The 16064-nt window shown below is 39.2% G+C and overlaps 1 protein-coding gene across 2 annotated transcripts in view; it reads left to right on the top strand.

The window, feature by feature from the left end:
• PTPRK (protein tyrosine phosphatase receptor type K) overlaps positions 1-16064 on the top strand; it is a gene marked incomplete at its 3' end in the record, with an annotated part of 414479 nt that overhangs the window by 357158 nt on the left and 41257 nt on the right. The window lies entirely within an intron of this gene.

Below are 16064 nucleotides of genomic sequence, written 5' to 3'. Positions count from 1 at the left end.
CTGTTTGAACACCGTTAAGATAGTTAGAACCGATTTATACTGTGGTATAAACATTTGAGACAGAAACATAAGTTAAACATCCCTAAACCAGGAGCTAAGTACAGATTTAAGATGCATTTCTTTTGCCAGCTTTGAAACTGGCTACTGTGTTTTTAATTCATTTTTGATGAGAACAGATACTCTCTGCCATTCTCCTATCCTGCTGGTGTTTGTGTAACATTACTTTGTCTCCTGACTGAATGCCTAACTACATGTTCTACAGCAAAGTGAGAAAAGATACCATCATAATGAACACTAAAAACACTTCATTTATCTGTAAACATGATGGCTAGCTTGTGATATTTACAGTCCTGCAATGTATCTTTAACTTGACTAAACAACTTTGAGGACTCGTTTCTAGTTTGGGGTAGGGCATGTGAAATATGAATGCATGCTTTCATGTTTGTGCTGAGGCATTTCCACTGTCTCTTCCTTTTTATTACTGTTATTACTGTCCAGTTTAATAAGTATTTCAACTTTTCTGGTGGGAGTTCTTTATTAAAGAGAAAGGGATTGTTTCCATTGTGATATACAGCGTGGCCTTTCCTAGCTAAACCCGTGCTCGCTGCACAGTGTATCAGAGCTGCTTTTGTGCAAACAGAATAGCTCATTTCTTTAACAGCACACTCATATAAAAATCAATATTGTAACTTCATTTTCAGCAACAAGCAACGCAAATCAACAAGTGTCAGTAGGCAAAAGAGAATGCAAGTTTTTGTACCTGAACAATTTGCTGCATTTCTTGAGATATGTTATGGATTCAGGCTGGATGCTGGATCTTGTCCACTTCCCTGAGTAGCTGTAGATTTCTCTCTTGGAACTGGACGTCTCATTAGGATCAGAGCATGAGATTTTGGTTGGAGGAGTGCTCTCCTCTCATTGTTAACTATGGAGTAAAGGGAAAAAATACAGACATTTCACCTGTATAGAGCAAGCATAGTTATTGCAGCTGTGTATATGTTGAACAGTAACTTGCAAAATAACAATAGCCAACTGTTTTTTCTATGCTCTGAGGACTTTCTTTCATTTTAAAGTCTGGGTTTTACTCCACGTACTCAATTTCTCCACTCACATCTAACAATGTGATTATTAGTAAATTCCCATGAGTAGTATTGAAGAAAGATGCTGTCTTAGGAATATTTTAAGTTTTTCAAGACAAAAAGGACTTGGTATCAAAATTATTATTGATTTCCAGTCACTGTAAAGTACACACACATCACAATAAAGGTTAAGTGCCTAGAAGAATGTAAAAGAGCAGTGACTTTAAGTAAAAAGAAACTCCAGATTAAAAAAAAATCAGACTAAAGTAAATGCAGTGAACTACTTTCCTTATGAGTAAGTCTGGAATGTTTTCTTTCATATGGCTACTCTAAACAGGATGTTTTATCTTTTTCTTCTTAACACAGACATGAACATATCAATATTTAATTTCACCACGAGTAGTTGTATATATTATATTGCATTTAACCCCAAATAAATTTCAGACTTTGTGTGGTTTTATAATGATTATACAAATTTATAAATCCTTAATGCCCTTAATGCTGCCCATATGTTGTGCTGAAATCCTTAGGAATCTGTAAAAATAAAAATCAAGAAGATAGTTATGTGCTCCAAAAGCTGAAAACAGACCTAAGCCAGTCTAACAGCTAAAGATTTGTCATCTGGATCCTAATGCTCCTAAACCTCTGGCATAACAAATGTTGCCTTTGAGAACTTATCCTATTATAACGGGGCATCTTAAATCACTCTACAGAAATAATACAATATAAAATAAAATTCTCTACTTCTAAATAGAAGGCATGATCCTGGCATCTGCCCCAAGTGCTGTCCTTCTGTGCCACAATCAGCACGAGCTTTTCTTAGATTTGTGCTTGTGGGCATATGGACAACTGGAAGTCATTTGGAGATGGCAGTTGTCCTCATTTTTTTTCTTTTATCCTTATCCACTGTCAGTTGCTAAGGATGGTGCTAGTTTTACTCCAAAGCAGTATGCAGTCAGATTGCTTCATGTACATTTTAGAATTTCAGAAGCAGAGAGCAAGAGAAGCCATTATAAGGACTAGCATGCATGCATATACAGGTATGTGGTGTTGACTCCTCAACCTGTGTAAAAGCTCTGTCTCAGGCTTTTACATACACTTGCCCAGTACCTTCTAAAGACTAGTCAGATGGAAGCAATCAGATGCTCTCACCAATTTATAGACTTTCCACGCCCATTTGAAACTCAAGACTTGTAAAAGCTATGGATCATTGCTAGTTTGGACGCTACCCTGCCCATGGGACTAAGCATTTATGCTAGTCATCCTGTCTTTTCTTGGTAGCCTTTTGTTAGGTGGCAATTGCTTTCTTCCTTTCACACCAACTATTCATGTTGCTGGGTTTTATTTTCCCATCCACTCATAGTAAACTGATGCACCAGCACAGCATTATAATGAATTTCTATTTGGTTAGGCAAAAGTCGGCTTGTCATGAGTAATCGAATTACTCCTCTGGAGACAGGATTTTCAAGTAAAGTGATGAGGTGAAGCGATTACAGCTGTAACCCTTACAAGCATAAAAAGATGTGTTATGCTAATCCTTTGTGAATGGGTTGAATTGAAAGTGAGTGGAATAAAAAAGAATGTTCTTGGAAAAAGAAGGGGGTATGAAAGGACTACTGTGTCATTTATTCCTTTTTCATTCATCCTCTGTTGCTGTAGAGAAAAAAAAGTAGTGGTAAACTGGAGTGCTTTACCTTTCAAGTCTGTCATTCAAATCATTTAATCTTAAACTGCCTGAAATACTGTGTAAAAAATCAAAGGCGGGGTGGGGGGGGGGGCAGGGAAGAATAGGTATAGCAAAAAGATAAGTGTGAAGAAGTGCCAGTAACTGTAGGTTGCTTTTTTTAGATTACAAAACCTGGTATGACCTTATCTTACCTTTGTGTAAGAACAGCAGAGTAAGGAGGGGGGGAAAAAAAGCACTGAGGAAAGTATGAGTTATGCTAAACATTACCTTGATATGCAAACATTTATAGCTCAAGTGTGAGATCCTTGTTACCCCCAGGCTTGTTTATTTTCTGTTTCAGATTTTTCAGGTGTTAAATAGGAGTGCTCTGTCTCAAGTTAATACCTGAAAAGACTTTTAAAGGTTCAGCTAGGAGGAGAGGTGGCATATGAATTGCCACTTTTCTGAACTTTTTAAGGTATTAGCCAAGTGATTTTCAAACCATTCCTGTTTGTTTCATCGTGGCTGGAACAGATACTTGTGCGCAAGGAACCCTGTCTGAAAAGGAGGGGATAATCCGGCAATGAACCTAACTCACCCTAATCTCAGCTGTAATCTTCCCTCATCCAGCGTTAAAGACAGGAAGGAAATCCAAGCTGAAATCTTTTGTTACTAGAGTATTTGATAGGCCAAACATGTGAGAAAGATCTTTACAAAGGAGTCTCTTAGGCTTGTTACCCACCTGCAGTAGCACAGGCGTGGTGACAGTGGAATGAGAGAAGGATATTTAGTTTTAATAAAGGAGTGCATGCCAGTATAAAAAGCTAATTCTTTCAGGGCTACAGGATGAGGAAATTTGGCTTCTTAAAAAAAAAAAAAGTTTAAATTTGGCTGTTGCTGTTACTGGGTTTTCAATCAGCAATTGTAATTAAAGTTTCTTAAATATTAATGGTACTTTCTACCCTTGCCAAAAGTCAGGATCAGTGTAAGATGGTTCAATGCGATGAAACTTGTTTTGAATTCAGTTTCACTAAGTAAACATTGTTAAGTCAATGAGCTGAGAGAGAATGAAATTCAGTTAGTGTATTGCTATGCGGTAAAACATTTCATGTATTTTACTGTTTCTTGAAAAAGGCCTTACAAGCTCTCAATAAACAGATAGAAAATTGATATTATATAAAAAATATCTTCTGGTCATGAAACTGATTTAATAAATACCTGCAATATCTATGAATGTTTAATAAAGTATTTTTTTGTTAGTGGGCATAAATACATTTTGCTGTAAATGAATGAAAATAAGATTTTTTGTGTATGATTCTGCTGAGAGCTTAGAGCAAATACATCTAACAAATTGTTTAAAAATTTTGCAGTAGATGTTGCTTTTCTGTAAACTGAAAGTCCTCAAATTGTCAACTTTATTCACTACATTTGATGAAGCAGAAGATGAAGAGACTTGAAATAAGGCTTTTCTTTTAGCAGTTTATATTAAGAGTGGTAGGACCACTCCTCTGTTTTTCCATCCTGGCATAGCCCCATTGATTTCCACAGAGGGTCAGCTTTCAAATGTATAGGTAGTTGTTTGATTTCCCAGGTGTCAAGAGAGTAGCTGAATGTAGAAAATAATAGAAGCAAAGTGGAACATTTTGAGTTTAAAAAACAGTTCATACTTGTTAAGAAATGCCTCTGTGTTTACAATACAAATTTTTAAAAATTTATAAACGGTAAAGGGACTCTGAAAGTTGGTCCTTGCTTTGCTTATATTTAGGCTTAATCTCACTTTGATTCATTCATTTGGTCAGTAAAGATTACTTTGAGAAATAACTTCTTTATGCTTAGGAAAAAAGTACACAGGCTTAAAAGCCTTACAAGAAGCATCAAGGGTAAAAGCTGTGCAACAGTTTGAGGCAGGAGTTGTTTGATTTGGGGAGGAAGGAAGGTTAAATGACAAGGTCTGCATTGATATTTTTCCGTTAAGAAAAGTAGAAGGTAACATCACTTGGCTTATTTCAGTGCTATTTGTTTGTTTGATTTGTTTCTAACTGCAAGGTAAGAAAGAGAAAGGAGCATATTTGCTACAACTGAAGTAGCAAACTACAACTAAAGGCTTAGTAGCAATGACCCGAGGTAATATATATCACAAGGAGGTTGATCTCTAAATCACCGCGTGCAGATCTGACAGTGCCTTTCAGTCATGATTTGTAACGCTATTTACGTTCTTGTTCTGCCCACATCACAAAAAGGCACACAATTTATTCAGAGATACGTGGTAGTTTTGTGTTGTGGCAGCACGTGTAATAGCATCTAGAGTTCCTACTGCTAACCAGTACAGGGGGTGGCCTTTATAAAGTGCACAAAATAACGTTTGTAACAGGTCTGGGATTGTGCCTTCTGAAAGAAGGAAAGAAATAAGCCATGTCTTTTGCACACAGAGATCCACGTTTGGGTTTACTTCTCTTTACATTAGCACAAATTGCTCAGATTCCTATATCAAGGGAATGGGATTCAAGTCCAATTTAAATTGAAGTTTGCAACCAAAAAAAATTTATTTCATCAGAAAGAATTTATTTTTATCACTGAAGAATTTCAAGCATTTTCTGTATCAACCATTTCCCTTTCTTCTTTTTTTTATTTTATGCTTTATTTCTGTTTTCCTTTTCGCTGTTTTTTTTCTTTTTCTGTTTTCCCGGTAGTCCAATTCTTATTTCATTGTGGTTTTCGTGTTCTGCATATCTGTTTTCCAGACATTTCTTTTCATTTCTCATTTCCCTTGCCATGTCTCTGTATTTTCATTCACCTGTCAGACTGAGGGCAGCTCCTTCAACCACAAGCTGTCTTTCTGCCACTAAACCCTGAATCACCCCTTTTTCATCTCAGCACTCTTTCTTACAGTAGGGTTTCTCCAGCCCTGGGGAGCCCCTGGGGAGAGGTCCACAAGCCATTGAGAAGAATATTTCAGGGAGGAAAGCAAACACATGCTATAGGCAGTAAGTTCTTGTACCCAGTATGTAGCCATATTAATAACAGCTTGAAAGGATCCTTTCCCAATTAATGAAACTTCAGCTGATCAAGATGCTTTCTGGTAAGCAAGGACAAACTCAGCTATGTCTCTTCTTCTGCTGGCTTTGTGCACTTCTTTGCATTGAGAGGCAGGACCTGAAGAGCAGTCTTCATCTGTACAGGCAACCTGTGGCCACTGAGGATCCTTGAGCAAACCAGATCATGAGTTTTTTCCTTAAATACTGAGGGCCAGATGCTTAACGCTACAGTCAACTTAATAAAATGCCTGACTGAAACTTAGAGGAGTGTTTTTGAAATTGTGACAGCCTTAGAAAAAAGCCTCCCACATGAATCTAAAGAAAATACTGAAACTGGAAGAAATACAAAGTTAAAACTGCATTCCCTGCATTTCAGAGAATACTGCTTCACACATTTATTTATTTATGAAAACAAGGCAATTGTGACTACTTAGAGCAATGAGATGAAGAGTCTCAGTCGGTGTTTTCATGTATAAAGTAGGAATCTTGGAATGATTCTGGCTGGAAGGGACCTCTGGAGGCTGTCTGGTCCAACCCTTGCTCAGAGCAGGTTCAGCTTAATTGGATGCAACATGGGTAGTTAAATCAGGTTGCTCAGGGCCTTGTCAATCTGGGTTATGAATGACAATCCAAGAACAGAGATTCCTATCTGTGCACCTGTCCCAGTGTTTGACCATCCTCATTGTGATTCTGGGAGGTTTTTTTGGTTTTTTATGCTCTCTGTTTGGGATTTCCCTTGTTGCAAGTCATGTCTGTTGCCTCTAGTCCTTTTGCTGTGCATCTATAAGGGCAGAATCTGGCTACATCTTCTCAGCATTCGTCCCCCATGATGGCACCAAGATCAATTCCTTCCTTCCTCTACCCCTGCCCAAAATTGTCTTTGCACCAGGCTAAACAAAGCCAGCTCCCTCAGTACTCTGTAGGTCCATGTACAGCCTGTGGCCCCATCATCCCACTGGCTCTCTGCTAGTCTTGGTCCAGTGTTGGTTCTTGTAGCAAGGAGCCCAGACTGGACACAGTGTGCTGGATAGTTGCACACATGCAGTATAGACGGGCATGACCACCGCTGAAGTCAGTCAACCTGCTGACTTCAGTCCTACTACAACCACCCAGTATTTGGTTGGCCTTCATGACCACCACAGTGGTGCACTGCTGACTCCTGTTCTGCTTGTCCACTGGGGTGACTCTGCTTTTTTTCTGCAAAGCTGCTTTCTAAACTCGGGCTGAAGCCCAGGCTGTACCGTGGCATAGTGTTACCATCCCAAGTGCAGGGCTTTGCATTTGTCTTTGTAGGTGGAAGAAGGTGGTATTATTTTCCCTGGAAAGTATCATGTGTAGCTGAGTGGAAATGTATCAGTCCTGGTGCAAGCTTGGGAGCACAGGATATTTTTACCACTCACACTCAGTAAAACTTTTACCTGTGTCTACAAAATTGAAAGGTTACTAGGTCCCTTCTCTCTCAGTAGGTGTATTTACCCCTAAATTATCAGTGAGATAACAAAGACGGTTGACCTTTAATACTGTAGATTTTCTAAGATTTGTATTTATTGCACAGTGAAAACAAGTTAGTTACATGTGATTTTTAGATCAAAACTGCATTTTTATTTCTTGCTTTTCTTTTTCAGCACTTTGTCCTGCTGAAAGAACTGTTAGATAAACTTTAACCTTCAAAAGTGTTCTAGTGATAAAGTATGTTCATATATTTTTCTTTTGAAGTTTAATACCAAGTTTTAGTACCAACTTTTAGTACCAAGTTTAGTAACAAGTTGTTTAATGTTTGGTTCAGAAATACATCATTATTCTCCACTTCCCATTTCTTGAGTGGTTGAGGTGTGCAAACAGTTTTGTATTTAATTTTACTTTTGGGGTATTCTGTAAGTAGCAGACATGATCATATAGGATTGCACTGTGTTTTCATTTAATACTTATTAGTCTTGTTATTACACCGTAGTCAGGCAAGAGGAGGTCTTATTTGGAGATAAGTAACCCCATTTTTAAAAAGGGAATGAAGGAAGACCTGGGGAACTACAGGCCAGTCAGTCTCACCTCTGTGCCCAACAAGATCATGGAGCTGATCCTCCTGGAAACTATGGTAAGACATACGGAAAATAAGGAGGTGATTGGTGACAGTCAACATGGCTTCACTAAGGGCAAATCATGCCTGACAAATTTGGTGGCCTTCTATGACAAGGTTACAGCGTTGGTGGATAAGGGAAGGGTGACTGACATCATCTACCTGGACTTGTGCGAAGCATTTAACACTGTCCCACACAACATCCTTGTCTCTAAATTGGAGAGATGTGGATTTGATGGACGGACCACTTGGTGGATATGGAATTGGCTGGATGGTCGCACTTAAAATGTTGCGGTCAATGGCTCAGTGACCAAGTGGAGACCAGTGACCAGTGGCGTTCCTCAGGGGTCAGTATTGGGACTGGTGCTGTTTAACATCTTTGTCAGCAGCATGGACAATGGGTCCAATAGGACAATGGACAAGAGGAGCCCTGCCAAGAAGAACTTGGAGCTGTTGGTTGATGAGAAGCTCAGCACAACCTGGCAACATGTGCTTGCAGCTCAGAAAGCCAACCATATCCTGAGCTGCATCAAAAGAAGCTTGACCAGCAGGTCAATGGAGATGATCCTCCCCCTCTCTACTCTGGTGAGACCCCACCCTGCAGTACTGCGTTCTGCTCTGGGACCCCCAACACAAGAAGGACATGGACCTGTTGGAACAGGTCCAGAGGAGGGCCACCAAGATGATCAGAGGGCTGGAGCACCTCTCCTATGAAGACAGGCTGAGAGAGTTGAGGTTGTTCAGGCTGGAGAAGAGAAGGCTCCAGGGAGAGGTAACAGCAGCCTTCCAGTACCCAAAGGAGGCCTACAAGAAAGCTGCAGAGGGACTTCTTACAAGGGCATGCAGTGATAGGATGAGGGGTAATGACTTTAAACTGAAGGAGGGTAAATTGAGATTAGATATAAGGAAGAAATTCTTCACTATGAGGGTGTTGAGGCACTGGAACAGGTTGCCCAGAGAAGTTTTGGATGCCCAGAAGTGTTCAAGGCCAGGTTGGATGGGGCTTTGAGCAACCTGATCTAGTGGAAGGTGTCCCTGCCAATGACAGGGGGGTTAGAACTAGATGATCTTTAAGGTCCCTTCCAACCCAAACTATTCTATGGTACTTTGATTCTGTAATAATGTCATTGCATTAATTGGATAGTATGTTTTCCCAGGTGTATGTTTCTTTTCAAAAACTATTTAAAATATGGCAGTACATCTGATTTATGAGAGGTGCTCAAGCCCTCTGAAAGTCGTCTCCTGTGTTGGTGCTGTCTGAATATGTCAGGGTAACTTCCTCTACCCAAGTTTGAAAATTTTGGCTAGCTGTCTCTAAGAAAACTGATAGATAACATTGCCTATTTTTTAAGGAGTAAGAAGGTGAAGTGAGTCATTCATTAAAGTCATATCAAGTCAGTCACTGAGTAAAGCCATTTTTCATTTCCTTGAGGAGAAGAAAGGCCATTTTCACTGTGGCTGATCAGGAATACCTGCTGGTAAATGGGAGCTTAGACTGTGGAGTGGCCTGTGTGTTTCAAATCACAAGTCACATTTTGCCGAAGTGACATACAGGTGTGTCTTTGCCTGTGTCTCTGAACGCTTAGAGCACATTGTTTTCATATCAGTCCTTGTTTAATTCAAATTTTTGCTCCTCTTTTAAAATGCAAATTTGTTTTTGCTCATTGTTAGACAAAGCTTGGTGTCTCAGTATAGATATTTTTGCCACCTCATCTGCAAGAGTTCTTGGCACTCCTTCAGTTTAAGGTGATTTTCTCCTCCAAATCAGTCACGTTTTAATCAGATCACAACTGACTGAAAACGCTAAAACCAGATTTAAAGCATAAATACCAGTACAGTAATCTTCTTTGCCAGCAACCCATTACATAAATTATAATACAATATTTGCATGTTATAGTTGGCTTCATTTATTTTGACTTCCATGTGGTGGTGAAGCTTTTGTTAGATATATTCTTTTTTTCCTTTGATACAGTTGTATTTTCCTGGGAAAGCTAGCTGGGAAAGCAACAGCCCAAGGCATATCCAATACAGAGCAGCTAATTTCATCCTCTGGATAAAAACAACTAAATGCTCCACTACCTTCAAAACATGCAGCCGAGGGGGCCACAAATCCACTTTCAGACTGACACCTTTTAGTTCTGCATAGTGCACAACCCAGTACTACTTTTCATACAGTCTGGCTGCCTTCTGTCAAAGTAAGCTTTTGTAAGTTAAAAACTGATTCATCTTTACTGTTTATGAACCAGTGTAATACCAGGGATGAAAAGTTCACCTAACCTTAATCATGGAGCCTATTTCATCTGGTTCCCCCATCACAGTTTTGTGTATTTACTTGAATAATGGAAATAACAAAAAGTGTCTTATTTCTTTCAGAAAAGAAAAATTGATTGGAGCTTAAGGTTTGGAGACATCAAGACTTCTGTATGAAAAGAAAATATGTGAAAAAATAAAGCCAAAGTTTCAGAAAGTGGCAATACATGTTAAGTCATCTTTCTTGCAGGCGTGTTTTGTCCTGTAGCCTGCAGGACTGCCACCTCAAAAGTTTCTTTGAAATATTAGTAATGTAGGGATATGTGGAAAGAGAGGCAATGACACCATATGAAAGGCTTTTAATGTCATTATAGGTCCTGATCTGAACTCACTAGTCAATGGCAATCAACCCAGAGCTGCAAACGTCAATGTGTTTTTTTTCATACAGTTATCATTGCATTAGCTGCATGTTGCAGTGCCATTAAAGCTGTGTTTCTAGATGTCAAATGCAGTGAACAAGCCTATAAACAGGCTTGTGACTTCTTACACAGGGTTTAAGGCTTAGGTAACATGTTTGTTTTGCAAATGGTTGGTGTAGCGGAAGATGTCAAAGCTTTCAGTCAGCTGTTGCCCTCACGTCGCAGCTGGTAGACTAGCATGGATAAGCACCACTGCTTTGATGTTTCAGTGCAAAATCAGGTGGCCTAGCTTAACGTGCTGACATAAGACCTTTCAGATGTATTTGGATAAGCAGATTTTGGAGCAACTGCATAATTAGGGTAATGGCTGAGACAGTACTTGCCGCCCGCTACAATGTGCAGCTGGGTGGTACACAGTTGGTTTGGAAGAAGGTATTTGCCTTTCTTTCATGCTCCCTGACCTCCCACTGAATTCTTGGGCACCTATTTGTGCTAAGAAGTTCAGGAGAACCTCAAGAATTTTGACTCATGTAACTTTCTCAGAGTGGATGTTCTTCAGATAGGAAGATTTTAAAGAGAAGGCAAGTTCTCTGCATGGGTGTTGCACACCAGTGCATTCTGTGTTGTTTCCCAGTAAGCCCAATAGACACTGAATCATGTCAGGAAAAGTGTTGTGTAACTGAAGAAGTTGAAAAAATTTCTCTACGTGGAAGAATAGAATTCATGTGAAAGAAAGTATCTTTGATTCTTTTGGGATACTTACATTTACTTTTTCACTTGATTTGAAAAAGTACCAAAATTTACAGGAAACAAAATACTGAAGGCTGGCAGTAGTGACAGTAAGAATCTGGAATATAAATAACTGATGGGTGCTATTAAATACTAGTTTTAGCACTGTATAAACTTTAATCTATGTGGGTTTGGAAAAACTGGGACCTAACTCTAAAGGACAAATTAACCATTTGTTCTCTTGGCGGAGGTTCTGTGTATTTCTCACCTTTTGCAATTCTGAATGGCAAATAATAACTGATGGGTGCTATTAAAGAGTAGTATTAGCACTCTATAAACTTTAATCTGTGTGGGTTTGGTTTTTTTGAAAGAATGAAGGAAACACTGCTTCTGTTCCTGCTATTGCCTTTCTCTTTTGATTCCATCCTCAATGTCACTAGCACTGCATTTGATACTTTTCATCTGGGAAACTTTTGTATTTGTATCATGAGCTAGCATGAGTATAGTTCGGGTTGAGAGTTGCAGTTTTGTGGTGGAGGAGAGTTAAGCTCTCCTTGCCTCCTTCAGTGTAATTGCACAGGTCTGCAATAACTCTGCAACTACAATACTACCAGTAAATTCTCACTTTACAATTTTATAGTTGCTTAAATTAGCAGAAGTTATTCACAAAATGTTGTTCAGACATTTGAGAGTAATATTTTTCTCCATAAACCATGTTGTGTGCATATATAAATGATAATGATCATTAATGTACTTTCTCTACTAAACTTCTTGAATGTTACCTGGTGAAAAAGGCACATAAGGATGAGGTATTTTTTATAGTTGTTACCAAACATTGCTTTTATATTTTCTTTTCAGTTTAATTCTGAGCTAATAAGCCAGAGGAGTCATTGTCAAAACCAGATAACTTCTTAATGCAGTGTTTTGCATAGTTGAAATTTTATAACTAACATCAAGTGAGAATCTATTTTTAAAAACACATGTTTTTGAAAGCAGGCTGTTTGTTCAGACTAAAACTTGAAAGTTTTTTAAATTGTAATGTGGCCAAACACTAACACTTTTTTTTCCCCCACAAAAAAAAGTTAATAAATTACCTTGTTACCAAAAGGTGGGCTGCCTTTATATGTTCTCAGGAAAAAATGATACAACAGCTATAACAACAGACACATTGTACACAAGAAGTAATCACAGTGACCTTAAGAAATGGTAACAGTCCATCCAACAAGTCATTGCTAAATGGTTGTAATCAGGTAAATCAGAGTGTTAGGGGACCATTCTCAACCAACATCCCTTTCCAGAAAATCAGAGAGAAAAAATGGTTTAGATTTCATTGTGTCAGTCTGATACTTTACAGAATGTATGATACGTATTTCTGCAACTTTTTTTTACTTATCCTTTTCAAGGTCTGTTAGTATTCATGCAATGAAAAAGTGTGTATTAGTCTTTAGACAACTACTTCCACATTGGCTACTGAAAGAACTGCATCCAGTGGTTCAGGAAAGTCTCATTCCAAAAACTGATTTTTTCCAAACTCAGAAAATTAACCAGATTTCAGAATAAAAGAAAATTGCAGTAGGTAGTTTTCTTAATTTCTCCAACTTTTCAAACGTGTAACTGTTATGTCATGAGACCTGGCATTTTGAAACAAGCACTTAGTATTGTTCAGAATTTGTATATTAGGAGATCCTGTAGCTTTCTAAAACCTGAGTTCTGGCACAGATTAGGGGTTTTTTTCATGGTAATGCTCTAGCCTTTGCGCAGTTGGTGACAATTTTGAAATGGTTACTTGAGAAGGGACTTCAAAGATCGAAAAAACACAGTACCAAAACCCCAAAATATGGTATTCTGATTGCTTTTAAAAATTGTTCTCATTTGGTTTGAAGTTAAGGCAGGCCAGAAGGGGAGGGGAGAAAAAAGCTTGTCTCGGGCATCCAGCGGACTAATGAATAGACTCTCATTTGTCCATGGGATATATTTCCATTGTGCAAACCTAACAACATTATTTGTTTGATACGTTTTGGAGTTGATGGTGCCAGAGGCAACCACAGCTCTGCCTGGACTTAGTGATGTGCTGCAACCAGGAGTCGTCTCCCCTCTCTTGGGCAGTGTTGCTGCAACACAGGGAAGGGCCGTGTTCCTCTGCCCTTGGAGTTTGCACTTCGCTTTGGGAGGAACCATTTCAAAAGCCTTAGCCCACATTTTTATCTTGTGTCCTGTCCCAGTTAAAACAACTGAACCAGAAACTGACAGTGTAACTTCAGCTTACACCCATGTACAATACCTTGTCGCAGTTGCCATCTGCATTTACCCAGCGCGTTTTGTGTCCTGGGGACACAGTTGCGTCACTGAGCCAGCTCGCTTAAAGCTAGTTTAAGTTATCTCTACATAGACAGCTGTTTCTTGTATGAGGATAACAATTTGCAAATCAAAAGCTGTACAACCCGTAAATTATAAGATGCACCAAATATCTTCATTTCCTGTAACTGAATCCTACCCTTGCTGTACTTTGACAGAGAGTAAAGTGCCTACAAAGTACATGCACAAGTAGTACGTCTTAGTGGCAGATGTAGTAGAAATGCATTGAAGGTGCTAATCTGCTCTTTCGATGTGACCTGTGGACAGCAGGGCAGAGTGTTGCCGGAACATTGTCTCCTCAGCATTATTCCTGCGTTGGCTCTCTTCATCAGCACATGTCCAAGGTTTCACAGCTAGTGAGGCACACGGGTTCAGCACTTTCTTCACTTGATGCTTCTGAATCTTTTAAGGTCAACTCTTTCATAATTGGTTATAAATTCATGGACATTACTGTTTTCACGGTAGTCGTGGTGAATTTAAATTGCTTCTCAGTAGAACATCGCAAGAGTAAGTCCTCATTAATTTTAGTTTCAGTCCCTAGTAGCAGCAGACACTTGGTTCACCTGATTCTGTTTTCTGTGTAATTTCCTACCAAAGTAGTACCAGTCAATGGCCTGATCTGAAAATCCTGGAGAGTAGTAAAGATGGGATTGAATTTTTTATTACATATGACTTATCAAAACAATAGATATCTACACATGTAGATATATATTAACAATATCAGTCAGAAACTGGTCTTTTGTATACAAATTATAAAATATCCTGGAATTTCCAGGTAGCGTTCTCATTATTGTATGGCGAGATATGCTGTGCTAGTTTGTTTAATTAATTAAAATGCATATAAATATGTATAAGCTGCTCGTTCATCATTTAAAAAGCATCCAGTAACATAAGCTTAGGATATTTTTCTGCATTACCTGGAAGCAGGATGTGTAAGCAGGTGGTCACCTGTTTACCTGGCACCATACTTGTATGCAGAGCCACCTATGGGTCCTTCTGTACTTAACTTCTACAACATCTTATACAATCCCAAATCTGACTAGAGGTTAGCCCAGAGCTGTATTTATTTCATTTTTGCACGTAGGCCATCCTTTGAGAGGGATCAAAACGCTCTTTCAGAAGGAACTGTAGGGGCCTGTGAAACAGTGTCTCTATCTGTTTCTGCAGCAGTGACCTTTTATGTTGAGAACAGTGGTGTCTAATGTTTTTCATACAAGGGCTTAATTTATACCACAAAGCTTTGGGGCCTTGAGGACCCCCTCTGTTAGGCATAGCTGGTAGCTTCTGTAACGCCTCCCCCCTTCCCTTGGCAAGGGACACATGTAAGGATAAAGATGAGCGCAGTATGTTGCAACACAATGTGAGGCAGCAGATTTTATCTAAGCATCACTTCTCCACCCTCCTCTTTCAGGATGGGTGTGGAGAAGAGACCGGTGGTGCCGGGCAGCCCCCTTTTCACCGGCAGAGCCTGTTAAGCTCTTTTCCTTGGGGCAGCCATGGACCCTGGTTACCATGGTGACGGGGATGAACCTGACACTTCAAAGCACAGCTCGGAGAATCACGTTTTCAGTTCACAATCAAACACAATTTTTCTTTTTAATAATGCTAACCTACAAAGCTGTAGTTTAGAGTCCTGGAAGCAACAGCTTAGATGTACCCAAACCTTAGCAAATTTCTGGTGTGCCTTCATCTCGCAGAAGCTGTACTCCAAAAGAGAAGCTCTTTGGAAGATGTAGAGAAGGGAGAATTGTGGGGATTCCTTCCCCAGTAAAACATATCTCCAGCTTTCAGCCTGAAAAAGAAAAATCTTAAGAGAGGCCAACAGAGTACCAAACTGACTCACAGGAGGAAATCTGTAAAACCTCATGAATCTTGTGCATAGTTTGCTGGAACAAGTTGCACATCAAGTCTCCCTCATCCCTGCAAAAGCGTATTCAAGTGTTTTCATCAAATAGAATCATTTGAGACTTTTTTTTTTAATATAATTAAGCTAAAAGGGGTTACGGATCTGCTCTCTCTGAACTTGAATTTATTAATTAACTTTCAGACTTGTAAAAATTTCCTTAATTGCACAATGATTATCATTCTAGCCAAGCAGTAACAACACAAAACTGATGGAGACAGAATGGTCTTTCTGGGCATATGATTATTCAACACTGGGCAGACCGATCTGAAACAAAATACTCATCAGAGAATCTCACTTAGTTTCTTAAAGAGCCCATTTCTCAGATGGTGGACTGATGTATCAGCAGAGCTGGCTAGAACTCCAGTTTCATTTGATGTTATCCTGATGTTACCTGGTTGAACTCATTCAGATGTCATTCCTGGTTTTAATTAGAAGTTTTTGAATGCCGTGTAACAAAGGTGCAGAACAGATTATCTCGAGCGGAGCTATTTTGAATATCAAGCTATGCAGCAATAACACCAGTTTGTGAGAATTCAAAGATCTGCCACAAA

The sequence above is a fragment of the Phaethon aethereus genome, assembly GCF_964289735.1.
Source record: "Phaethon aethereus genome assembly, chromosome: 3".
In the NCBI taxonomy this organism is placed as follows: domain Eukaryota; kingdom Metazoa; phylum Chordata; class Aves; order Phaethontiformes; family Phaethontidae; genus Phaethon; species Phaethon aethereus.
The sequence above is the reverse complement of the archived record's forward strand: the minus strand, read 5'-3'. Positions and strand labels throughout refer to the sequence as shown.